The sequence below is a fragment of the Podarcis raffonei genome, chromosome 1, assembly GCF_027172205.1.
Source record: "Podarcis raffonei isolate rPodRaf1 chromosome 1, rPodRaf1.pri, whole genome shotgun sequence".
Classification (NCBI taxonomy): Eukaryota; Metazoa; Chordata; class Lepidosauria; order Squamata; family Lacertidae; genus Podarcis; species Podarcis raffonei.
The window spans coordinates 54,294,671-54,322,445 of NC_070602.1; the positions used below are offsets into that span (position 1 = coordinate 54,294,671).

At 43.3% G+C, this 27,775-nt stretch overlaps 1 protein-coding gene across 4 annotated transcripts in view; it reads left to right on the plus strand.

The window, feature by feature from the left end:
- The window catches only part of LRRC4C (leucine rich repeat containing 4C), a 625,819-nt gene that overhangs the window by 465,979 nt on the left and 132,065 nt on the right, over positions 1 to 27,775 (plus strand). For 2 of the 4 annotated variants that reach the window (XM_053387713.1, XM_053387698.1), the window contains exon 4: positions 8,083 to 8,169. The gene's annotated coding sequence lies outside the window, so the exon portion shown is untranslated. Of the gene's footprint in view, positions 1 to 8,082; positions 8,170 to 24,680; positions 26,814 to 27,775 lie in introns of those variants that run through there. The other 2 variants (XM_053387690.1, XM_053387706.1) reach the window with 1 other exon arrangement.

Consider the following 27,775-nt stretch of genomic DNA (forward strand, 5'->3'; position numbering starts at 1 on the left):
TATTGTTCCCCTAAGTTTGAGACACAGACTCACTCCAGCACCCCATTATATGTCGATTTAGCCCAGGCTGGAAGCTTGAACTAGTGTCTGAAAAACTGAAATTGAGAGAGTGGGGGCTCTTTTTGTTCTTAATATATATATTATCATAAATATATATCATGAATCTATAGCTAAGTGCCTGAATGATGGAGAGATGAATAAAGAAGAGTTGTCTGCTAGAGCATTTCTTCTGACGGAGAAGGGTAGAACAACTGGGTAATTTTCACATATTATGCAAAATAGAACCATAAAACCAAATTAGGACAGCTTGAACTATAGATGTGAACAGGAAGCTCTGACATCAGATGCTGGGGGCCAGAGAACTTCACTTAGGGCAAGCTAAATTATTTGACAAAAGCATGCCTTGTTGACCTGCTGATTATATTTTTGAATCATTTTCTCTTAATGCTGTTGAACTATGACTCCCCACCCCATGTACATGCACTTCTTTATTGGAAGCATGGAAATATTAGGCAAGGAGTGTAGATAACAAAAAAGAATTGACTTGCATCCTAAATGAAATTCTTGAGGTTCTTATGGCCATATTCTATGCATTGCACTGCACAGAAATTAGGGCAATACAACCATTCAGAGGATTCTTCCAGCTAGACCCATTGTAGCAGCCTACATCTGCTGCAAAAAATGCAAAAGGTCAGGAAATGGATGGAGCATCCAAATGGACCAAACAGGAGCCAGGATTGCACGGGAAAGTGCTGCTGAATAATTTCATTATTTACTGTCAGGGAGTTGCATGGCAAATGGGGAGGGCAAAACTGAATGGTGATCATGCCAGGCTTGGAAAATTATTTCAGATCCGCAGGGATTTACATAATACCACCTTTCTTTTTGCCAGCAGCCTTGCACAGAGCTAATAATGATTTCAATGTCCTATGTGTCTCCAGATAACCATAGGCTTTCCCCCCCTCCCCACCGCCTGTACCGAGTAGAGCATAATGCTGTTTGCACTGGCACAGCTCAGGGAGTTTCATATATTTGGGAAGCCACACTGTAAATTTATTAGTGCCAGACTTATCAGCTCATACCTTTTACCACCAAAAGCAATTGCATGGAGGTGCTTGAATGGAAAGAAAGCTCCAGTATGTACAAAGGACGGGATTCTTTCTAGAACCCATTCCAAGTTGGAGATGAATTGTGAATATTTACTTATTAATGTTGCACTTTGTGTGTCTCCATAATTAAACATTACCTTAAAACTTGGAAGGTTGAGTTGACTATTGGACCATTTCAAGCCTGCACAACAAACTCAGGCAGTATGTCCCCCCAGCATCCAACATCCTTTTCTATATCTCACATTAACACAGTACCAGTCCCTTATCCTCTTCTTTGTAACCTCCTTCCATAGTACTTGACTTCTTGACAATGGTTTTTAACCTCTGCTTTTACAGTTCCTAGTCATTACCCTTTCTCCTTTTTATGCCTATCCCATCTACTGATCTGTTGTGTGTTGACTCTCCCCCTTTTTCATCTTGACCTTGAATACTCATTTTTGCTTTTCCTTCAGCTAATTCCATGGAGCCTCTGGGCCTTAAAATTCTGCAATCATGTCTTCTAGCAGGAACAGGGACAAGGGTTCACTTTCTCACTTGACTCATTTGACAGCTCACCTTGAAGCTTAATCCCCCACTCTCAGACCTGGCTACTATCAGGAGCTATGGGGAGCATAGCTGTCAACGTTTCCCTTTTTAAAAGGGAAATTCCCTTATTCTGAATAGGATTCCTCGCAAGAAAAGGGAAAAGTTGACAGCTATGATGGGGAGTAATAAAAGTGATTTAAAAGCATGTTGGGAGGGCTCCATTTTGCTTATAGGTTCCTTGCCGCCATTGCTTGAAATTTAAGTAATGAATTGTCAGAGTTTATAGAAGCCTCAAATCTGACACCATTAAAAATGTGTGATGAAACATAGTTGTGACATAGCTTCTGAGGCCTTCCACTGAAGGGATCCCAGATAAGAGTTTGAGCATTGGTACAATGAAGAAACTTATTCTTACCTCGAACTAGTAAGGTAAAGTAAAGGTAAAGGGACCCCTGACCATTAGGTCCAGTCGTGACCAACTCTGGGGTTGCGGCACTCATCTTGCTTTATTGGCCGACGTACAGCTTCTGGGTCATGTGGCCAGCATGACTAAGCAGCACACGGAAACGCCGTTTACCTTCCCGCCGGAGTGGTACCTATTTATCTACCTGCACTTTGACATGCTTTCGAACTGCTAGGTTGGCAGGAGCAGGGACCGAGGAATGGGAGCTCACCCCGTCGCGGGGATTCGAACCACCAACCTTCTGATTGGCAAGTCCTAGGCTCTGTTATTTAACCCACAGCGCTACCCATGTCCCTGGTCTCCAATTCCAGCCCCAGAAAGTTCCATTGCCATTGTTGCACTATTGTCCCGCTGCAGCATGGCTCTTCTGGGATGGGCACATGGTCCCCTCCAGCCTACTTGGAGAGCATCCTTGAGTTCTTTTGGGGCCATAGGAGCAACAGCCATGATTGACAGAAAGAGAACAAGTGGGAGCTTCTTGCTAAGTGTGATTCTGCCCTGCTTATTCTTGCTTAACGTTAGACTGCAGTGCAATTTACGTGTTCTCTGCCTTCCTTCCCTCTTCTGTGTTGTTTTGTTGTGTGTGCACAAGGTGTTGTTTTGACAGTTACTGATGAATGTCAGATCATGGAATGAATTATTCTTGCGGTACTGTCTCCCCCTCACTCCTCACTCTCTGCTTTGCAATTTATACTCCCACACTGTTCTGTAGGAAGGGACCAGAATGTGCTTATATCCTTAGGACCACTTAACCTCCTTTACCTACTTCTTGTCACTCACTAGTCTCATCATCCAGAGTTATCAACTTCTTGGAGTTTTCCTCACTGCTCAAGGCCTTGTTCTCTGATCTTTCTGCCCTCCCATATTCATATCCACTGTAATGCACAGGGGGAAAGGAAAATTTCTCTTTTGTCTCTCCCTGCTGTCGTCAGCTACACATTGAATCTTCACTTTCTACCATAGAATCTGCCCCCCTGTGCCTTTACATTTCTTATTAGTGTTTATTATTTATTAAATTTGTATCATTCGAAGACCGCAGAGTGGTTGACAACAGATGAAAGGAGAACACAAATGCATAATAAAAATGAGAACAATATCAATACAAAACCAATAACCCCTCCTCCTACAAACACATATAATTATTATTGCATTTAATTCCCTCAGTAGTGAGCAATACTGTGTGCACTTCTGGTAACCAAAAAATATTGCAGTGCTGGGAAAGATGCAGAAAAGGACGACAACTCTATGAGGTAAACACTATAACCTTTGTTGAGTTTTAAGCTTTTAAAAAAGGCAAATGAGGGACATGAGAGAGGTGTGTAAAATTATGCATGGTGTGTAGAAAGTGAAGTTTCCCCCTTTCATGATACTAGAATCTGAGGTCATCCAGCGCAACACAATGGTTAAAGGCAGATGAAACTATGGAATTTGCTACCACAAGGTAAAGATAGTCCCAACTTGGACTAAGAATACCCCTTAATGGCAGTTGATGAGGAATATTAGTGGCACTCCTGTGTAGCTTGTGGGCTTCTGATAGGTATCTGGTTGGCCGCTATGAGAATAGAATGCTGGATTCAATCAGCCTTTGTGGTCTGAATCAGCAGGACTCCTGTTCTTATGAGTGGTAAGCCTTTGTGCAGTCATCAGGGTGTACACCATGACATAAGGCTTCAATTTGGCTCTGAAAGTTGTCAGAGCAAGGTGTCTGCCTTGGAGCTATTTGTGGTCCTGCAGACTGTGTCCAGGGAATGCTTCCTCTCTTATCTTTATTGTCTCCAGATGGCCTTCACCCATTCTCCTACAGTTGTCTAGCTGCTGGTTTCTGCTGCCTGCCAAACCGTGTATTTCCAACTGGTGCCAGTACATTTTGTCCCATCTCTGCAGGCCTCAAACAACCAAGCAGGAAACTGCTTGTCTAGTAATCTATTTAACTACTGCAGAAAACGGGAGATACGTAGCCGCTCCAGCAACATATCTCTATTTCCTCACATCCAGAAACCTAACAAGGGCTTTTACTCTTGCTAGAAGCTCAGCCTTGCCCTCACCGGTTCTGGAAGGCTCCTATAGAAGGGTCCCGTACACACAGAGACTTTGCACCTGCCCATTAGGGGAAATAGGAAGCCTCAAACATATATTTTTTAGATGTCCTTTTTATGTTGAGATACGTAGAGACACCATTGATCCTTTGCTGAAGAGGCTCGCTGATCTTTCAGACAAGTCTAAACTTAATGCTCTCCTCTTAGGCAAAGATCATAAGATGACCTGGCTGGTAGGCAGATTCTGCACCCAGATTTGTAGGCACAGATCATCCTCTAGAATAAAATAGCTTACTAGGGAAATGCTGAAGTCGCCCTTTGGGGCGCCTCAGGGTCAATTTTTTATGGTAGTCCAAATCTCAGTTGTACGGGTGTATTTATATATATCACTTTTAACTCATGAGCTATTGCTGCAATCTGCTCCGATTGTATATTTTATCTTTATTAATGTTGTTTTTATTGTGTTATGTTATGTGAGCTGGTCTTTGACCGTAATAAATTATCTGTCAACTGCAGAAAACAACATCCATGACTACAATCACTTACGACACAAATTTCCTTGCATTATACATTGCTTGTTGTTGGTGATTCTTGTCATAATGAATGGGATTTGAGGTCTTTCAATAATGAATAGGATTTGAGGTACTTTGGTGTAGGATCTGAGTGTTCTCTTTCTTCTTTGAAGGCATATATGGGAACAATCTAGCCCCACAGGACAGAACACATGACATAGTTGTTAATTAATCTGACTGCAGTCAGAACGCACAGTGCTAATAGTGCTTGTAAAAAAAATTCATGCAGGTAAGGGGGCATTTAGTATCTGACCTTCTTTCCATCTTTAAATCGCTCCAGGCTCTTTGAATTAAATTTGAATCTTCCAAGATAGTATCAAAGAAAAGGTTCTGCTACATGTCTGACATGCCAAGTCCTTTTGCTCACCCCCAGTGGTAAAACTACTGAATCACAATCTCATTGTACATGGACTCCCACTTATCCTGGCATGATAGCAGCTTGTTTAGTTGGATATCCTCACAGAATGAGAACTTACCTTGACAGGACTGGTGTCATTAGGGTGATATGGTTTGTGCTGACATTCATTCAGAAACACTCAGGTAGTGTTCAGCATGCGCAGCATGAGACCTGTATCTCCCATTGTGTTTTGAATGCATTCAGAAACACAGTAGTGACAAGGATTTCACAGGACCAGCATATTTCACACTTGGCCAATTCTACCGCGGAGTAAAGTGAAGCAATCTGCTTCAGGTGGTTCCATGAGAGAGGAAGGATGAATGCAAGGATGGAGTCTTGTTGGCGCACCAAGACTTCAAAATGTTGGGTTCAGCACGAAGAAGGCATCTGGGCTCCATTTTCAACAGTAAAATGTTTTGGTCTGGCACTGACTTCACATTACTTGTCAGGTCTTCCTGGCTGCCCTCACCTTTAGCCTGTGTTTTGGGTTCTAAAATGTGTTACCCATTCACTATAACCAGGAAATCTAAAAGTGGCTGTACATCCCCCCACTTGGGGTAAAAATTACAGGTGCAGAAACCCTTCCAGACTGAATTAAGCCTTCCAAATTGCTGATGCAGTGGCTTTTGTGAGAGAACTTTCCTCCGTTATCAATAGCAGAGCAATATTTTTTATTAGGCCAGCTAAAACACCAAAATCCATTTTGGTTTCATATTTTTGAGGGGTGGGCTGGGGCCTTGTCTCTTGCTTTTTCTTACCTTAAAAAAGAAGAAGAGGTAGCCGATGTATATATTCTTACTCATGAATCTTTAAACCTTCCTTGTGGTTGTTTGTGTCAATAATGTTTACATATTGAAAAGGAGATAATCTGTGTTTCAGAAGTACGAGCTATAGCCAGCACTAAAATATGGGGGTGGGGAAGCTTTGCTCTTCCTGTGAAATGAAACAAAATGAAACGAAATGAAACCTTTCACTTAGTAGTACCCGAGATTAAATCACATATATTAGACTACTGAAACCAAACCTATTGCATGAGAAAGTCTGCTTAAACGTTTGCTTCTCCAGAGGTTTCCAAGGAAGTCCTTGATGCCCTGACCTCAGGCACACATTTTTTGTGAGTGGACTAATGAGCCTCTATCATATCAGTAGCAGAGTGTGCAGAGTTAAAAGATGTCTTACAAGTTAATTACATATATAGTATGCATGCTTTGCATTATTTTCACTGTGCTGCCTTGTTTCTTGTTTCTTTTCCTTTTCTAAAAAAAAAAACATTTTTCATTTTATTGGGGAAAATCTCTTTGTCTTCTCCTACACTGCTCAACAGCTGACTATCAAAGAAATGCAGCATCTCTTACTCTACACATTGCACCCCCTTGCTGTCAGATGCTATGGCACTTGGTTTGGGTGGAGAAATTGTCAAGGGCATTCTTCCTTTTTACATCTGATCAGTGACAAACCCATTTTGACAGGGTGAAGTCAACCCAAGTGGATTTCATTGTGTGGGTGGGGTGGTGCAACTGTCTCAACAGTTCTCCAAACAATGATTCATCACATATTTTTAAAAATTTCCAGAAGTTGTCTGAACCTAGCCTGTGGTAGTAAATTGACATATGGAGATATTCTGGAATATTCATGTCTCTTTAACCATGTGCTGAAGTCAACTCTGAATGAAAAATGAGAATGTAGATTTGGTTTGCGAGAGGCTCACTGCAAGGCAGAACTCGTAAACAAGTTGCATCTTACAACCCGAGCTATTGAAAATTGGAGTGGTGAGGCAGTTTGCTGGGCAAATTGCAGGCTATTGCTATGCATCAAGAAAAAAGCACACCAAGAATGCAGGCCAATATAAGTTTCAATAGTGGGAGTGGTCCCTACTCGCAAATCAATGGTCAATAGTAACAAAAACTAATCCATTCAAAAGTATGTATTCTGACAAGGATTACAAATTCAAATAGAGATTACAAACTCAAACTCATAAAGATATGTATAACACAATAATTCGTTGCAGAATTAGAGATAAGAGTTTATGAATAGAGATAAGTTTATGTTAGTCCGTAGTCAGATTCGGCGTGGAGGTCTTAGTTTCAATCATTGAGCAGAAGTCAGAAACCAGGACAGGGCCCTGTTTTGATGTATTCACCTTCATCAGCTGGAAGCATCAAATATTACATGAAAATACATTTAAATTCTAAATTACCATAAATTACAAAACAGTCACAAATTATAAAACAGTATTATATATCATTTAGTTCCTTACCTATTTTTTTAAAGGGTTGTGTAAGTTTGAAAACTTTCGGATAAATATATCCTGTTATTTTCGACGTTTCTCCGGGAAAACAACTGAAAATAAAAAATATTAATAATAATTACATGTGTTGAATCAAATTAAAAACTCTAAGGCAGCAAATAATTATATGATTCCTCACCTACATGTGGGTAGATCAACGTGTATCTTGTATGTAGGTCCATATTTCTACTACATTGAGCAATGACTGTGTTTTGCCACTGTTGGCATCTGTCTGTCTTGAGAAACAGTGGAGTGTGCCTCCAGGGGGTAAAGTCAGACTGCTGTGTTAGCAGCACCAAAATGACCTCCTTGGGGCGCAAGCTTGGGCAGTGTGTATGCCACTGGCTAGCTTCACCTGGTTTAGTCGCCAGTCGAAGCTCTTTCCTGGGGTGTGGCTGCTGTCTCACGCCGACAGTTCTAGGAGCCACAGGTGAGAGCTGAGTGCAGGGTGGGGACTAATGGTGGACAAACTATGGCAGAAGGAGCATGGCGCGTCGTCCACCAGTGGTACTGCCACTGCCCTAACACCCCATACACCCTACTCCATCATTGCCTCCAACCCACAATTTCTGCCTCGACTAAACTGACATACCTTCATATAACAGATGAATCTATCTTCCCTGATTTCCATTTAGCTACCCAAGACACATGCATTTTTGATAATCTGTAATATCCATGTCTCTTTTCCTGCAGGACCAATGTCACCTTCATCACCAGCCGTCATATTTTTTATCGTGCCGACTGTCACTTCAGTGCAAGCATCCAAAATGATTTCTTAAGGTAAGGCTGATCTAAATTTGAAAATAAACCAACAGGGGAGGATATATAGGTGAGCTCTCATTTTCCACATAAAATCTCAGCTCCATTCTCGGGGATATGTGAGGGCGCAACTTTATTTTGAACAGCCCCTGATGGTACCTGCATAACTTTTGAGATCTTATTCTCAAAAATCTTCTGGGTGTGGAATATATCCATGTTCCCTCTTTACAGTTAACGATGGTGATACATGATGATTGCTTTTCTTTTTGTGCAAACATTTTAAACTGGCATTTCTGCACTTTTATTTGGCATCACAACAATTATGTCTTGAAGGTGTATCTGAAAGTTTGTCACATTGAGAAAGAAATAGCAGCATGCACACCATAAGGTGAGAAGATGAATTAAGAGAAGATGAATTCATGAATTCTGGGAGAGTAACTGTGTTCATCTGTTGCATACTGAGATAACCTAGTGCTGCAGTCCTGTACATCTAGGAGCAAGTCCCATTGAACTGGATAGGTCTCATTTCTGAGTACACATGTACAACGATGGCACTTCTAAAGTGTTAATATATTTGTTGCGGTATGCTCTATATGTAAGCCAGAACTTTCTTCACTAGATGCATGGAATAAATAGCAAATATCCTGTAAACACATTCAACAAAGGGGAAGGAAAATGTTGTGTGTTGTCTGAATAAGTGTTGTTGTTGTTCCTTTCATGAGATCACTGCATTTAAAGATGGACATAACATGAGGCTTCTGGAGTTAATTGACAGATGTGGCACAGTGTTATCAAGCCTGACTCAGTGACAATGGAGAATAAGATTGGCTGAAGAGCAGGAGACCTTTGTTGTGTTGTTGAGGGTGGTAGTGTTGGCGGAGCAAAGATGAACAACAGTTGTGCTTTGTAGGGTGAGACAGAGAGAAGAAAGCAAGCCTGGGGAGATGGCATTCTTTGGATTGGGAGAATTATGTGCAGACTGAGAGGGAAATAACTGTACAGTATCTGAACAATTTGCCTAGGAATGATTTCAGTAACACACTAAATTTGAACTGTGATGTGGTTGCATAGGTATCTCTTATTCCCGCCCCCCACCCCCACAGCTAAATACCTGAGTTGTCATTACGTTCCTTTGTATGTGATGGTCTAGTAACATTGTGAATAACAAGGAATCTTTCAGGCATGCCTAAGGAAATGAAAAAAATAATGGATCATCATGATTGTTCCTGTTCAGTCAGATATTGACAACCACTCCCCTCTCTCACACACATACAGCAACATGAGAAGCAGCTCTCCATTAAGAGACCCCATGCCATTGTTAAATACATGTGAATATTAAAACCAGATGGATAGGGCCAACTTTGAGATCTTTCCAAGCTAACAGACACCTTTTGCCTGTAAACCATGTGCTCTATCACTGGATTACAACTCTTCCTCATCCTGGAGATCCATAGTTGAGAACTGACTTTGTGCCTGCTGTCATATTCATTCCTTGAAAAGCAGCCCACATGCCTACTCTACTGATTTGAGCATGAAGCTATTTATGACAAACCAAGTTGTTTCCCAGGTTTGTGTTGGCACTTGATGAGGATGAAACATGTGCCAAGTATCGCAGTTCAAAGAGGGACACCATTTTTGTTTGTTCACTTTTTTCTTACACGAGAAGAAAGAGAGAAAAGGCTCCCAAATATCTGGCATGCTGAGAAAACAGTATTATCCCCCTTCTCTACCCTCATATCAGAGCCTCTGAAAAAAAATTGCCAAATGGAATTTTGTCAGCTCTCCTGAAACTGTTACCACCTTTGGGGCTTAGAATAAGAGGAAGAAAGTTCAAGCCTAGAGGGTAATTTATTTCAAAATCTATAAGCACCCGAAAATAGAAGACTGAAATGAAAGTGTCTTTAAAACTACTGTGAAACGGCACCAACTTTCATCTGTGAATACTTGAAAAGAATACAGGAAACTGCACCTACAGCATATGTGGAAGAAGAAGTTATTATCTAGTTGTGCCATGAACCTTTTTCTCTTGATAGGGTTCTTCTGTATTTTTGTCAGGTTTCCCCAGACACATATTCACAGAGGTTTTCCCTCCACCTTTCCTCCCATGTCTTTGTCTCTCATTCTGTCTGGTGTAGTTCACACGAACAGCAAATGAAGTGGTAGAACTGCTTGCGGTAAATGCTAGGCAGCATAACTGAATGCTCCTCCATATATATCAATAAGCAAATATATTCTGAGGGTCGTGGGTTTGAGGCCCATGTTGGGCAAAAGATTCCTGCATTGCAGGGGGGGTGGAGTAAATGACCCTTGCAGTCCCTTACACACACACACACACACACACACACACACACACACACACAAGGAAATAAAGGAGAAAAGCCCCAGTGAACTCAGCAAGACTTGCTTTTGAGTAGACTTGTATAGGTTGGCGCAGTTCCTTCTGATTCTGCGAGCTGACAATTTATTGAAAGCATTTGAGACCACTTATTGTTGAAATAATGGGCAAGGAAACACCAATATTTCTAAACCTAACCCATAATAAGTGCACATGAAAGACGCCTCACTCACACAACCCAGCTTTTGTAGTCTGAAGTAATACAGTTCAGGAATGACTGGTTGGAAGTAGTCCTGCCTCTCTTCATGTCACTTTTCTGAGGTGTTCCATTGTCAAAAGTCAGGTATTGTCTTTCAAACATATATAAATAACCCTCCATATCTAGTTGTTTACTCATTTGTAGTATGTAGTGTTTCTAGCGGAAGAGTCCTTGTCCTTGGAGAGTGCTGTATCCATTTTCTTCAGTCTGGAGCAAGAACATGCAGCTGTGCATTTAGGTTGTGTGCTACAAAGTGAATGTAGGATTGCATCCTGAAACTGACTGGCTTGGTTTATATTAAAATTCAGGCTGAAGAGGGAGGAAATAAAGGAATAAAGTGAGTATAAATAAATAGCTGAGATTCCACACTTTCCCAACACCCCCCTTTAAAAAAATACATTCCTAATTCTTTTGTTTTACTTCTTTTCAATATTTTTTCATGAATTTAAAGTTGTGCCTGATATATCACTTCCCCCCTTTTTAATTGACATTTTACTTTTGAAAAATAATTTACCTGAAGGCTTCTAATGAATTAATGGTTTAAAAAAGATTACAGAGGAGATTATGTTGAGGAGGGGAAGAACCATTAGTAGAGGAACTGTAGTATCTGTTGTGCTGCTGTTTTGCTGTTTTGCTGTTGGATGGGAGGAAGACCAGGCACCATGTCCTGGTTTACATCCCATTTCCTGCAGTGGCAAGGAAAAGGAATCAACTATGCCAGCTTTAGGACAGGTGTAGAGTTATACCAGTTCCTGGGGAATGTCAGTGGAGAAGAGAGGCTTAGGGGCAGAGAGAATGCAGTATCTCCATCGTCACTCCCAGTATGCCCCATTTTCTATTGCTCTGTTTATGAGACTGTATGTTCCCTGCACTAGTGGAGGTTAGACCATTCGTGCAAACAGGGTGCTGCCCCGCCAACCGCTGGCTGCCTTCAACCAGCCTCCACCTGGCTGGCTGCTTATTTCCATCCAGGACAGGAGGTGCCCCGTCTGTTACCTTCCTCATCCACCTTTATCTCTGTGTTGCCTCAAGAGGGAACGGGATGGAGGCAAAACTAGGCTTAGTTGGCTCTGCCTGTCACCTGCTCTCTGAAAGAACAAAGGAGGCTGTATATGGCATGAAGGGCTTTGACAGCAAGAACAACAAAGCAACTACTGATTTCTTGAGTTGCCGCAATAGAGTTTGCTGGTGAGGAGGGGATTGCTACCGAAAGCCGCCATTTGCTCTGGATCCACCTAGTGTTGGCCTTTCTGCCTTCGACCCTACCAGTCCCAATGAGCACCAGCCACCACTGCACTGCACTCAGAAGCCCCTAAGGCAGGCATAGGCAAACTCGACCCTCCAGATGTTTTGGAACTACAATTCCCATCGTGCCTGACCACTGGTCCTGTTAGCTAGGGATGATGGGAGTTGTAGTCCCAAAACATCTGGAGGGCTGAGTTTGCCTATGCCTGCCCTACGGCCTTACAGTAAGTATAGGATTGTGTGACAATGCTGGGTATATGGGTGAACCTCCCTCCTATACAACAGTACTTTTGTATGTCATGTGGTTCAAAGATGGCTGTTTTCTCTCCACTTTGCAGAGTCCTGGAATACCTCAGTGGTGGAGGAAGGGGGTGTGTGGTGGGTGTCCAAGTATCATCACAAAATGACAAAAATATGAGTTGTGTTTTTGTTTTGTTTTTTAAAAAGGGCTCATGAAACTTTTTAGTTCAGTCAACAAACACAACAAAACATGGCTGGCACTTACAGCGGGGCCTGCAGTGTGCCCGAGCTACGCGTCTCTCCTGGGAGTAACGTGGTGGCTTGGGCGCCTGCAGGCTCTGTGCTGCCTGAAATGGCAGTGTGGGGCTTACGTCTGCCCACTGCCTCACCCTCAGCCACCCTAAAGCTGAGGGAGAGGCTCCACTCAGAGTGCCCCACCCTCATGGGTGGCTCACCCCGCCCCTGGCTGCAGGACGTGTGTGCCACACCGGGCACTCAAACAGCTAGCTACGCCACTGGAATACCCCTTCAATAGCTTCATGGTAAAACTTATAGAATATCCTCTGGAGTACTCTGCAAAATTGCCCAAACACCTAAACATTTCTGAACATAGGTTTATTTCTTGGATCAACAAGCCTAGAGTTGGAATCACTGCTTGTTGATTTCTCAAATACTATATGGCGCTTCCAATGTATCTGTAGGCTCACATTAATTGCCCTTCAGGATACATATTTGTTTTTATCATACAGCTTCCTGTATCTACAAACATTATACCCTGTAATCTTGATAGATTTTTTTTTCTTCTAAAAAAGAAAACAAACAAACAAACAAACTGGCTGCAGTTCATCAAAACAAAAGGAAGTGTGCAACTATTCTGGAGAGCGTTAGCTAGCAAATGCTGTGAAAGCAGTTTGGTTACCAGAATTTACAAACGTCTCGGGCACTCTGCTAAGGAAACTGTAAGCTTGCAGATGGCAAGGAAGCTGTGGAAATATATACTGGGAAGAAGCCAGAATCAGAGTTAATAAATTATGTTGTAACCTTTATTTTACATACAGTTACAGCAAACTGAGCTAGAGATGTTAGAATATGCGTGCGTGTTTTCTGCTCTCCAGTTACCCAATGAATTTGTTTGCCAACCCATGCCACAATTGTGTCTCAGATGCTCACACTTTAGCCTAACCACCTGTCATGAAGCCTGCAGTTTAGCCATATGGTGAGGCTGAGAGTGGTCCCATCATCGGCTATTGCTCCGCTCAGTTCACTGGTCCTTGCCCCCATCGTGCAGGATGGCTGAGAAGAGGCATCCCTCTCCAGTCTAAGTGGAGACACTCCCATGTTAAAATGGTTAGAACAGGTAAAGGTACCCTTGACCATTAGGTCCAGTCATGACCGACTCTGGGGTTGCGGCGCTCATCTCGCTTTACTGGCCGAGGGAGCCGGCGTACAGCTTCCGGGTCATGTGGCCAGCATGACTAAGCCGCTTCTGGCGAACGAGAGCAGTGCATGGAAACGCCGTTTACCTTCCCGCCGGAGTGGTACCTATTTATCTACTTGCACTTTGACGTATTTTTGAACTGCTAGGTTGGCAGGAGCTGGGACCGAGCAACAGGAGCTCATCCCATCGTGGGGATTCGAACCGCTGACCTTCTGATCAGCAAGTCCTAGGCTCTGTGGTTTAGCCCACAGCGCCACCTGCGTCCCGGTTAGAACAGGGGCATCTGCCTAACTTTAGACCTCCCTTCTCTTCATCTTCTGTCCCCATCTCCTACTGGTGTCAAGTAAGCTGTTATCTAAGAAGACAAAGTTTCCTACAGGGGAGGTGAAACAGTAACCAACTGAATCCTGGAGTGAACTTGTTATTGAGGTTGGGTTCTGTGGTTTGCAAGGCATTCACTGATGGCATTAGGGCATATCAATAGCAGTGGGTTTGACTCTGCCTTTCACCCCTTAATATTTCACCAGCATATGGGCTAGGTTATTGCCTCAATTCAGGCTATTGGGGATCTGAATCTTTGCTCTCCGCAATACCAACACTGCATAAGCTTCAGCCACATTTTTCACTCTCAGTCTCTGTTCTTCTACTCTGCCCTCACTCCGAGAAAGGGAATAATCAATAGATTGCTTGCTGTCAGCTGGAAAATTTCAAAATTAACAAAACTTAAATTTTCAAAAGCCATCTGACAATGCATTGCACTCCTGCGACATATTAAAACATGGATAATCTTTTGTGCACACCAAAGAGAACACATCAAAACATTTTTCAGACCATCCCTGTAGCTTAGTGAATAGTGAAGATGGCAAGACTGATGAAGGGTGGGGAACATCTTTATTATTATATTAGATTGTTATGCTTCAGCTCAGAGGATACAAGGATAGTAGGAAGAAATGGTTCTATAGTTTGAAAACTACTTCACGCCCTCCGCAGTCAGGTGACAGCAAATGTTTATCCATACAATTCCTGCAGCAGGAATATGTTGTGTTGCCATAAAACTTGTGTAGATATGCTGTGGAGCCAAGCAGTATTATCATATTCAATAATGAATTGAATTTTTTTTCTTTCCTTTTTATTTCCGTTCACTGTTCAGAAGATTATAGATATATAGATGATAGATAGACAGATATATAATAGATAGATGATATAGTGTGTGGGTGATTCCATTTTACAGCTCTCTCTCTCTCTCTCTCTCTCTCTCTCTCTCTCTCTCTCTCACACACACACACACACACACCACACACACACAAACACAAACACACACTCATATATATGAGAGAAAGAGAGAAGACAGACAGTTGTATAAGAGGCATCTGGTTAAACTACCAGTTGGGCTGTGGGTGTGTTTATGAAGAGATCCATGGAGTCACAGATGTCACAGTTACAGATCTTATTAGGACTGTATTATTAGGGTTTGGGGAGTCCCCCCCCAATGCTATACAGAAACTGTGGTGCACTTTGCTTCCAATCAATGCAATGAATTGCTATGGCATTCTGTTGAATTATCATAATCCAGCCACTGAGAACTTTTCCTTCATGGGATAAGTGTTGCTTGGTTTATTGCTGTTCCAGGGCATGCAAATCCTTCCTTAGCTACAGTTGTGATAATATTTTATCAGACAATTCATTGCTACTGTTAGATAAACATATTTTTTGAAATAAACTCTGGTTATTATTTATATTGATTTGTTCTTCACTTTAAGTTTCAGTTAATAGGAAGATAATTGCAACTGTGTTTGTAAAAAAGAAAAAAGAATATAAGTGAATCCAGTGTTGAGCACATTCTGCTGGATTATTTTTTTATGATGAATTTTTCATTAAAGTTTTCAACATAAAATACAATAAAAATCACACTAATCTAGAGAAGAAAAATAAAAAGCAAAAATAAAGAAAAGAAGGAAATGAAGAAGAGAAATAAGAATAAAAGGAAATGGCAAAGGCCTCTGTCAAATATAAATCTTAACCCTTATTTCACACATGGAAGAGTGAACCCTCCCAACTTTCACCTGGGAGCTTTGCCCTTTTCCCTCAGCCTGAAAGATCCTCTTTACCCTGCCTCTTGCACAGGGCCTTCATCTTCAACCCATCACTTCCCAGTCCTTTCATGTTCATCTTTCCCCCCAAAAAAGGCCAAAAGAAGCTCTTCAATGTTTATTATCATTAAATGTCAATCATTGTCCTTCTCTGATCCAGTATGGTGAAGTTTTCTCCAAGGGTAGTCCATAATTATTTGTTAGATCTTCGTTGCTTTATACCCAATTCCACATATTTCAGTCCCATTTCCTGTTGGCCATGATTCTGTATCCTCGCTTAAAGAAAAAAGAAAAAAACATTTCCCCCCATTTCCAAACCAATTTCCAAAATCTTGAGAAACATTCAGTATTTGGACCCCAAGCCATTTAGGGCTTTGCATACTTAAATCAATTGATCCCAGCAACTACCCAGTACAGACGGCTGCAGTGTTTTCAACATAGGCATTGTATGGCCTCACCTCACTCCGCCTCATGGCAGTGGCATTCTGTGATACCAAAACTTCTGGATCATTTTCAAGAGTAGTCTCTTGGAGAGCACATTGCAATAATACAATTATAAGGTTATCAGAGCATGGATTACTGAGACCAGGATATCTCTATTCAGGAACGGCCACAGCTGGTGAATCAGATGTGAATCACAAAATCCTGTGATGCAGTTTGCCAACCAATTCAATCTAGGGAGTGCATTTTCCCAGTGGCCTAGCATTTTATGTAAAACTTAACTTAGCCCTTATTTACAGCACCCATAACACAGAGAGATTTTTGATGACAGGGTGAACCTGGATCTCTGGGGTTTTGTACACACTCCCATTTTCTCTTCATTCAGTGCTCTCCCACAACTGGCTTGTGAAGCTGTGTACATGATGTTAACTACTATCCACATCCCTCCCTGTAGTTTCTGTGTCCAGGGCAGCTGTCTACCAGCTCCATCTGCTACACAGGCTGAGACCCTATCTGCCTGCAGACTGTCTCGCCAGAGTGGTGCATGCTCTGGTTATCTCCCGCTTGGACTACTGCAATGCACTCTACGTGGGGCTACCTTTGAAGGTGACCCGGAAACTTCAAATAATCCAGAATGCGGCACTGGTGACTGGGAGTGGCCACTGAGACCGTATAACACCAGTCCTGAAAGACCTATATTGGCTCCCAGTACTTTTCCGAGCACAGTTCAAAGTGTTGGTGCTGACCTTTAAAGCCCTAAACAGCCTCGGCTCAGAATACATGAAGAAGCATCTCCACCCCCATCATTCAGCCTGGACACTGAGGTCCAACTCTGATGGCCTTCTGGTGGTTCCCTCACTGCGAGAAGTGAGGTTACAGGGAACCAGGCAGAGGGCCTTCTCAGTAGTGGCACCCGCCCTATGGAATGTCCTCCCACCAGATGTCAAGGAAATAAACAAACTATTTGACTTTTAGAAGACATCTGAAGGCAGCCCTGTTTAGGGAAGTTTTTAATGTTTGATGTTTTATTGTGTTTTAATATTCTTTTGGAAGCTGCCCAGAGTGAGCAGGGTATAAGTAAATGATGATGATGATGATGATGATGATGATGAAATACTGCATTTGGAGGCAGTTCCCCCCAAATGAGCTCCAATCCATTTTGTAAATGTTAACCATATATGAAGACCTCTATGCTCCCTCTCTGCCCTGGAGTAGACAGTCAGCAGACAATCCAATCATACTGGTGTGTACAATGACAAATGGATGTGATTTGAAACAAGCAAAATAAATAATCCCAACCTCAGTGTGTTTTAAGATGCTAATGTGAGCACAGCCATGGTTACTTCCCACAGCAGTGGCCTTGAAGGAAGAAATTAGGGCAGAATAATTTAGGAGAGGATCACAATCCAAACATCTATACAGTACCAGCATGACATGAAGTGAGACAACGGTAATTTCACTCTTTCAATCACCAGCTATACCCCTTTTCATTATTAAAAAATAAAGCAACTAGTAAGGAACACTGTATAAATGTAATATTCCCCATATATGACTGGTGAGATTATTCCCATGTAGAGGGGGAATGTGACCATTGTCATATATGAAGAATGAACTTGGAATGTAACGTTCACAGCTTCTTATTGTTCTCCACTGTGAGATGCTCCATCAACCACAGTTTCAAAAGATGCACAGATGCCACTAGCTTCTTTTCCAACGATCATCAGACATTTCAATGAAGCAATCTGCCTCCTATTGAAAAGAATGCATGTAAAATGCAGGCATCTTCTATCACAAATTGTTGCTCTTGATTGAGACTTGCGCTGTTAACCCAGCTGGACGGCTGCAAAAGCAAACAAACAGAAAAAGGCTCTGTGGGGATTGGAATCAAGTTAACAGGGAGCATCTGCAGCATTTTAATATTTTCCTTCCCAGGAAATAGTTCTCTGTTCCTAACCAGACGAAACCTGAAATGGGGGCTTAATAGCTTAATTCAAGGTTAGATGAAATACAAGTCACATGCAACTTCCCAGGCACTTCTGCACAGAGCTCTGGAACTAGCAAATTTATTCTAAAATGAACTTCTCATCCTCATTATTCTACATTCATTTGGGAAACAGTGGCAATGCCATGATCCAGAGAAGGGAAAGGGAAGGAGAATTTTGCATAAACACTGCTACAATCACAGGATAACGGAATTGATTGGAGCTGGAGAGTGGAAGCTTTTCACGGAGCGGAGCATTTATTAGGAAGAAGCTACTTATAGAGCTTAGCAGGCACAAATCGGGACCTGGGAGACGAATCCTTTAACTGAGCTTATCAGTTGTAAAGCCAGGTACATATATGGAGAGAGGGAGAGAGGAAGTCACTGAGAGTTATTGGAAAGGGCAAGTTTCTGTCCTACAGCAGCTGTCTTGGGGATGGAGACCCATTGCTGGACTTGCTTGGTTCCTTCCCGAAAAGCTATCCAGTAAGCCTGATCCACGAGGAAAGTGATCCAGTCATAGCTGTCAACTTTCAGATTTGAAAATAAGTGATCAGCAGCCTCACCTGTCCCAGGGACAGTCTACGGGATATCTAACAATCTGGGATAGCAGTGGGAAGCAGCGGGAAATGGCGCTGGAATAAGGGAATTTCCCACAAAAAGGGGAATGTTGACAGCTACCAGTAAGCCTGATTCTTGGCAATAAGTTTCTGTCATGTTCTAAAGGCAGAATTCCATGCAAATAGATGCCTTTTGTGGTGTTTTCTTCCATCCCCAGTTCCTCAACTCATTCTCTGATTGTTCGAGAAGCTGACATCACAGCTCTGCCTCATATCTGCCATATGAGGACTGGCATTTGCAATATACTTACAATTTTCATAGGCCAATAATGTGTAATAAAAGCTGAAGCCCTCTGGCTCATGATAGATTTCCACAATGTGTGTGAGTTCTGAACATTTGCCCATCCCCAGTGCAGCTTCCTAGGAAAGTAGCTCCTTTACTTGCCTCCTGTCTTGAGAGAAGAAAAAATAGGATACTGCCTGGGTGGCCCAGATCCAAAATCCTTTGATTGGATGGGCAAAACCTCCTAGTGACACTATATGATGCAATGGAAGTATTTGGCAAGTTTAACATCAGAATGCTTTATATGACAATTATCTGCTACATGCCAGCAGTTGGAGACCCCAAAGTTGTTTCCTTCTTCCTAAGGCTTCTAGGAAGAAAAAACAGACAAATAAACCATAGATTTCACCTGCAGTAAACTAGGGGTTCCCAGACTGCAGTATGTCTGTAAACATATAATAAAAGTCATACAGCAGTATGCTATGGTAGCTATAGCAGGCAGCAATTTTCAAGTTGCCTAGAAGAGGAAAAAATTGGGAAGTTCTCACCTAAGTAATAGTAACCCCCCGCACCCCGTTGTTTTGCCAAATGCAAGATGGTTCTTTTAAAGTTAGATTCAGAAGCAATACAAAGGCAAGTGGGTGAGAAGATTAAAGATTTTATTCCCAAATAGCAAGCAAAATATACATTACCAAGCAGCGCTTCAATCTGCCACTGAGAAGCACTGTGGCCACTGCTGAGCTTCTGACTGACATGCCCCCAAACCAGATATTTTATAGACCTGTGTCCTGTTGGGCTAATACAGGCTCAACCAGAGCTACTTTACATCAAAAGACAAAAATGCCAGGCTATACATAAAAGGCTTTGCTGACCAGTGTCATCAAAGACCTTTTCACAAGGGATATTGAAAGTAATGAAACACAGATAGGAGAGTTAGGAAGAAACCAAAGACGGAAGGATTGACCATATTAGATCATTATCTCCTCGAGATTACAATAATCTTCCGCGATAATTATCCCATACACCTGTATACCACCAGTATTAACATTTCCTTAATTATTTGTGAGGAAGCCATGGCACTTAAATCAAATTCAGTTTTAAATGTGGATTTTCCCCATGGGGGAGACTATAATATCTGAATAACTTTATAAATCTGTGACCAAGGGCTGTGTGTGATGACCACAAGATTGAAATCATGCCCCAGTTTCACACTTTGTAAAAATGACTCAGCCCAGAGCATTCAGAGGCAGCTTGACTGGACTCAGCGGTCTGAGACTGCTTCATTCCACCAAACCCATTCACTACAGAGAAATCAAAAAATTTGGCTATAACTTCACTTCCTTTTGACAGAAGTGGATGAAAGTTTCAGCTAAATTGGTTGTCTAAGTGGAGAAGGCCTGCCAAATTACAGGCAAATAGGTTTTTGCATGTGTGTGCTGGACACGTCTAAAATGTTTATTTCCAAAACGAAATGGCTATTTGGGGGCAGAATTGGATGAATACTGCCAAAGTTCAAGATAAATGCTACAGTTTTCTGCCCACTTGTGATTCCCAGCAACTTTCTTTTTTTAAAGGGAATCACAGCTTTTAGGAGTCTCATTTAAATCTCAAATTGTAGCTACAGCACAGCTCTGAATACAGTCTAATATTCCTTTTAACTTTGCCAAAAATATACATTTTAGGAACCCTTAATATTGCTGCAATTTACTTTGGAGTGTGAATTTCTAACCAGTTCTGGAATACATACACTGAAAAATAGAGATAATATAGTCAATGAAATAGATATGATTAAACACATATCAGAGCTCTAATATGCTGAGACTAAGGCTTTAATTTCCACTTTTAAATTTTATTATTTTTAATATGGCTATTATAATTTATCAACTAATAAACCAGAGAAAGTTAAATGACTAGCCCCTCAGATCATAGCTTCAAAGCCATTCCACTTGAAAGTGTTTAAACTAACTGCAACTTGAAAAAAGGCAAAATATATTTTTCTGTAATAAAATATTCCAAATTAAATGCTGTTATCTTGTTTTCAAGAGAAATAGACATGCATGTGGAATTCTTTCCCTCAACCCTTTTTTCTTTTTATAATGCCATACTAATGCATTTTGACAGCACTCAAACACAGACAATTTTTCCGGTCTCCAATCCTAACCCCACTTACATGGGTGCAAGAAACATTGCATTCAGTGGAACTTACTTCTAAGGAGATATGGTTAGGATTGCAGCCCAAGCATGATTAAGCAAGATTTAACATTTTAAAGTCCCATTTATTTCAATGGTTTTTGCATAAATCTGTGATCTAATCTGGATTGGAGTATGACAACAACTACTCCCTTGATGATGTCTTATTAATTCATTCTGTCCATTAACTTCATATTCACCTCAACACTAGTTGCTTTCAAATACTAGGAAAACATGGAATATTCTAGCTGGGAAGAATTCAAACAGCAAAAGAAGCTGAAATCCAATACCTACTTAACCTGGGAGTAAATCCCTTTGAAACTCAATGCACTTAGTGGGCATAGATCCAGTGACTCTTATAGCAATATCAGTATCTATCAACCATATTTACATATCTACCTATATCTATCTATCTAAAGGGGAGCTGAAAGAGAATGATATATAGCATATAATATTTTTTTCATTGGTTTAACTCCAGGGAATAACAGGAGTTGGGAAGAAAGAGAAAAGTTGGCTGCTTAATTTTGAGAGGAAAGCATGCAGGAGTGGAATGAATCATATTCGGATATGCTTGGCTTTCAGCAGCAGCTTTTGATTCTGAAGACTTCCCCTATGCATGAGTCAACTGGGAGATTGCCCAGTCCCTGTCCACCCTTGAAAACTTTAACGATGTGTGAAACTTCATCAAGTTTGGATACTCAGTCTTCAATTGTTTCTGCATGCTGAATGTTAAACATTAAAAAAAAGAAGTTCTGAAGCTTGCGGCTCTGGAACTTCCTGCTATGATGAACAATTTATGCTTAGGGCAAACTATGTTCTGTGGAACAACTCCCTACCTCTTCAGACCCCTCTTCAGTCGACTTCAGCTTAGCAGTAACCCACACACTCCTGAAAAAGTAACACAAATGTGGGGGTGTTTGAAATGTTTTTCTGCTCCAGGTTGGGGGTAAGTAAGATGAAGCCCAACAGCCATGTGTGTTGTGTCAGGAGAAGGAAGCTGACATGTGCCTCCTGGGATCGGTTTTTGCCTGATCCCAATTGGCTGGGAGAAAGGGGGGGGACCCAATATATTTGTTTGATTATCATTCACTTGGTTCTCTCATGTGTAAATTGAGTGTTTGATGTGCATAAAACTAGCCACTATGCATATTCATCTGCTTCCATGGATTATGTGTGCATAATTCTTCCACGAAGAGGGAATTGTGCACATTTCCTGGTCAAATATATATAATCTCCAATTTTTTGACTCAATTTTGTCCATTCTCTGAACATTATGCACCATTCCCCAACAGGCTTTGGGGAAGGTGCATATCTCGACTGCATTTTATATACCCATTGGGCAGTATGTTCATTCTCTCTCTTTTTTTTAAGAATATTTATTAGATTTTCCAATTTTTAAAACAAACAAACAAAAACAGAACAAACAAAAAAATTAAAAAAGACATACAGTTCATGAATCAAACTTTTGAATAACAAATTTCTCAGACCTCCTCATACTTCTCTTCCTTGTATCCCAATTAAAGTTATTAGTTCAGCAAATCCTTCATTTAAAGCATTACAGCTTATAACATTACCTTATTTTTCAAACCCTTTTTTCCCCCTTCTATGTTCCTTAATATCATTACAGCTAGAAACCACTCAGTTTCAATCCAACACCATTTATCTTTCCTTAATTTTACAGTATTTCTGTAAATAGTCCTTAACAGTATGTTCATTCTCCAGTCAGCATACGTAGTCTCTAATAAGCATGCTTTTTTTCTATTTCTTGTTAGTGCAATCTGCACTTTCCAGGCTGCTTCTGACCCACTGCTTAAATTTACACTACCCACAACATACCAGCCCAATGATCAGCAGGAAGAAGGGTGGGGCTCCAGATAAATATGCTTATTTTTTATTTTTTAAATTCAATAAATAATTCAGAGAACAGTTGAAAGTGGTGAAAAGGGGACTGAGCTGCAAAAAAGGCTCCTTTGGAGGAAGAGGGATATAATTTGAATAAATAATAATAAAATATATGTGCCCAGAGCATGTACAAAATGCATTTAAGACATGTGTATTGCCCAAGCCCTGTTGGAGATTATGCAAAATAGCCAGAGAATGGACAAAATTCGGCAAGATATGTGCATTCCTCAAAGCCTTTTGGGGATTGTATTTTGGTGACTGGAAAATGTGCAACATTCCCTCATCATGGAATAATTATATGCACATTCTCAGTGAGGCCCGGTGAATGTGCACAATGACTAGCTGTTATGCATATTTACCATTCAATGTATATTTCCTGTAATATATTCAGAAAGAAAACTTTAAATCTTAACTGGGAATTTGGGGAGATACTGTACTACTCTGATGGTGATCATGTCCTGGAATAGGGATAAGAAAACTATAGCTCTCCAGATGTTGATGGACTACACCTTCCAGCATCGCTGCCAATTGTCCATGCTGTCTGAGGCTGATGGGGTTTGTTGAGCAAACGTGGGAACAAGTCCACCAGTTCTGTAGAAGGACTGTGTTGAAGGTCTCTTTCTTTGTAACAACTGCAGTGAAACATGCAGCACTGTGTCATCTTATTCCCAGAAGTCTGGGTTAGAGCAAGTCCCTTCTCTCCTTCCTCATATCTGGATCCCAAGTGGAGAACCTGTTGCCCACCAGATGTTGGACTCCAATTCCCATCAGCCCCAACCAGCATATCCAATGGTCAGGGATAATGGGAGTTGCAGTCCCTGGGGTGGGGCATACATGCAATCTCACCTTTATCAGGTAGCCTTCCCTTCCACTGATCCTCCACGATCTGAAGGCCTTTAAAGATATTTTGGTGGTTTATATTTTTTTGTTACATTGGGTAGAGGTGGATGTGAAACCACTGGAGCCCTAATGAGACTGTTGCTGCAATCCTATGTGCATTTACTTGAAACTCCTGTCGAAGAAAGCGAGGCTGGCTTCTGAGTAAACATGCAAGGCATGGGGCTGTAAATAAAATGTGTGTGTGTGTGTGTGTGTGTGTGTGTGTGTGAGAGAGAGAGAGAGAGAGAGAGAGAGAGAGAGAGAGAGAGAGAGAGATCTGGCAGGAAAGCATCAACATGCCTTGTGCACTCTCATTTTCCTTGGCTAATTCCCCTGCCACCCCCCCTTCCGTGGCTAGGCGTGCACCTGTGAACACTGCAGGCAGGCTTTTAAGAAAATGAGTTTTGACATTCCTTTCCTCAAGATGAGCCCTTGTTTTTCAATTACTCCTTCCCCACTTTCGGAAGTTTCCTTGAGGTTAACAGACCCAAGGCTGTTTCCCAGCTCTCCGCCGGGTGGCAGCAGTGCCCTATCGCAGGAGCGCCTTTTGTCCTGACATCAAGTGCTAATGCAATTGACCAATCAGTGCTAAGATGATGGGAGGTAATTGGGTAATTGTATTTTACTGATCACAAGGGGGGGGGGCGATGTAGAGAGATGAAGGTAAAGCGGGGGGGGGGGGGAGAGATCGACGAAGAGCAGGAAAGCTTGTAAGCAATAAGGCTGGCCCGGGGCCCTATCTCCAAATCTCGGGGTGCCATTGCCTAGCGCAAAAGGCGAAAGAGCGCGAGCGCGCTGCCTGCAACTGGATCTCCGGCTTCTTCCTTTCCTTCCCCGAGGCGGGAGGGAGAGATCAAGGCGGAGCTGCTGGCAGGGCGGAGAGCGAGCCGCCCAATTGTGTGACCGTGTGATGGAAGGGCTGCAAGGAGCCGCGTCCGATCTCCTCCCAGGAATGTGCCAGCGGGACTGACATGTGCCGGAAGGCGGGGAGAACCGCCCAGCGCTGCTGCGCGGGCGCGGAGTCCAACTTGTGGAGCTGAGATAGAGAGCCGGGCGCCAGATCGCCTTCCTCGCTTGGCTTGCCGCGAAATTGCAAGAGGAGGAGGAGGAGGAAGGCGGCGGTGGGGGGCGGGGAGCGAAGGGGGTGCCAGGGAACACAGCCCCCTCCCATCACGGCCATCATCATCGCCGCCCCCACTTTACATTTATTTTAAGGGTGTTTGGAGTGTGCGCGCGCGCCTCTCTCTCTCTCTCCTACTCACCCCCCCCCACCAGCCACCCCATATTCCCAAAGAACAACTTGATCACGGGCATCGTCGGTCCTGGAAAGGCTGGCTGTGCAAAGATGGAGAGGGAGGCGAAATGAAGAGGAAGGGAAGCTCCGGGCTGGTGAAATCCAGCGCGGAGGAGAAGAGGACGCCTCCCGCAAGGGGAGTTTGCACGCCGGGAAGGATCGGGAAGCAATAGCAGGACGTGCGAGGAGAGGGGGGCTTTCGAAGCCACCCACCCTGGTAGCGGACTCTCCTTTAAAATAAATAAATGATGATGATGGATTTTTAACAGCTGGTGGGAATTTTATTTTCTCTCTCTCCCTGCTTTCTCCTCCTCCCGCCACCAAGCTCGCCGCCGCCGCCGCCACCATCAGCATCTCTTTGCATTTGATGTGCGATTCTGGGAGGGGGGAATGCAGAGGAGTTGGAGGCAAGGCGAACGGATATAATAACGCGGAGAGTTTGGCGAGGAGAAGACGCGGATGCTCCGGATTGCTGGCTTGCTCCTGGCTGAAATCAGAAATCCGATTGCGCACTGGGTTGTGATTGGAAATCTAATCAGATCCTGGGATCGGCGAGGGGGGAGAGCGTGAGAGCAGCGGAGGGGGGGCAGAGAGGGAGAGAAGAAAAGAAGAGCCCCAAAGTTGGCGTTTCTGAGAAAATAATTTCAGATGTTGCAAGGGGACGCGCCTCGGTGGAGGGCGGAGGGGGAGACACGGGAAGCGCGGCCGTGGGAACCCCCGATGTAACGTGGACGCACATGGATCCGCTCGCAGAGAAGGAGCCGCTTGGCCGGAGCTGAGCAGACATAACAAAATCGTGTTATTAAACCAAACAGCGGCCGTTTCAGACAGACGGGGCTGCCGCTGCTGCTGCTGGTGGCGGCGGAGGCAAGGGAAACCTTCCGCAGAAGCCAAAAACGCTTCTCTCTCACCGAGAGGGATTCCAAGGTGGCTGAGGATTGGAAGAAAAGGGGAGTTTGGGGGGGGCGGGCGGGGAGGATCCAGCATCCCCGGAGAAGATCCAAGGCTGGAATAAAAAAGTTTCTCCGAGGAGAAAGACTCCCCTTCCGCGGCGCGGAGAGACCTGACCTTCCGCTTGCTCTTTTTGAGCAGCGAGCGGGAGAGAGAAGCCAGCTGCCCGCCTCGCTTCGGCCCCCGACGACGAAGGCGCAAGTTGAGAGACGCGGGGACATTTGAAGCAGCAGCCACGTCCTTAAGAGCGACGGGGGGAGGCGAGCAGGGAGCCGCACCATGTAAAGGAAGGTGCCGCGGAAGCAGCCCACTCGCGGTGGATTGGAGCCCGAGCCCGCCTGGACTGAACTCTAGATGGAAAATTGCAGATGGATATTGAATTTCCTTTCTTTTTTCCTTTCCGTCAAATTGGATTTGCTGCCGAAATGATGTAGTTTTGCCCTCCGTGGTCTTTTTCTGTTTCCCCCCCTTTGTTTCTCCCCCACACCTTTCTTTTCTTTTTTTCTTTTCCCCCCCTTTTCCCCATCGGAATTTCATTCTGGATATTTCCCTCCTTCTGGGCGATTTCTCAAAGACAGTGAGTGCCATTTTTCTTCTTCTCGCTTTCTGCTCCCCGTGTCTTGTTGCCTGCCATTAGACACATGTGATGGAGTTTGAACTGGGTTTTTCCCCCCCCTTGGGGTTGGGGGTGGTTGGCAGGGCTGGGAGGGAGAACCGCGAAACTCCATCCTAGCTTAATGTTTTCTCTCTTTGCGGTGGGGGGGGCGGTTGTGCCAGCGAGCTTTGCTCCGACGTTGCGGCTCTCTGGGTGATGCCTGTGCCTTGAGAAGGGATTCTGCCTTCGGAAAGCCCCTGCAGTGTGTGACGGTGCGTTGCTTGATTCGCTCACTGGCCGAAGGCTGCCAGGTCTCTCATGACAGCCTGAGGAGTTTGATGTACGTACACACACACACACACACAGAGAGAGAGAGAGAGAGAGAGAGAGAGAGAGAGAGAGAGAGAGAGAGAGAGAGACAGAGAGAGAGAGACTTGGGGAAGACGGAGATTGGAAATCGAAGGGATCCTATGTAAAGGGCACCATCCTGGCAGACCTTGCGGGGCAGACATGATGTATGAACGTGGGAATATGGTAATAAGGCGAGCAGGTGGGAAAGGGGAGGCTGTGCCTTTGGCATCCCATGGCTTACAAAAGGCGATTGAGGGAAGATAATTTAGGGAGCTGCCCCCCAAATACACACACACCACAAGCGCACTCCGTTCTACACCTCTTAGCTCCTTTTGGCTGTGGTTTGCTGGGTAAATCCTTCCTGCTCCCCCAGGACATGCCTTTGGCAGCGAGATTATGGGTCCATCAGCAGAGACGTCACTATCTGATCTCAGCTACTATTAGTAATTCTGTGATTGTTTGCAGCTCATTCAGCTTTCCGACTTCTAGCTGGAAGAGAGGCCCATTGAATTCAGCGGGTCCTTTAGGACTGGGGGGCAGGGGGCAACGGCTTGATCCCCAGCATGTTTACCCAGAAATAAGTGTTCAAGGAG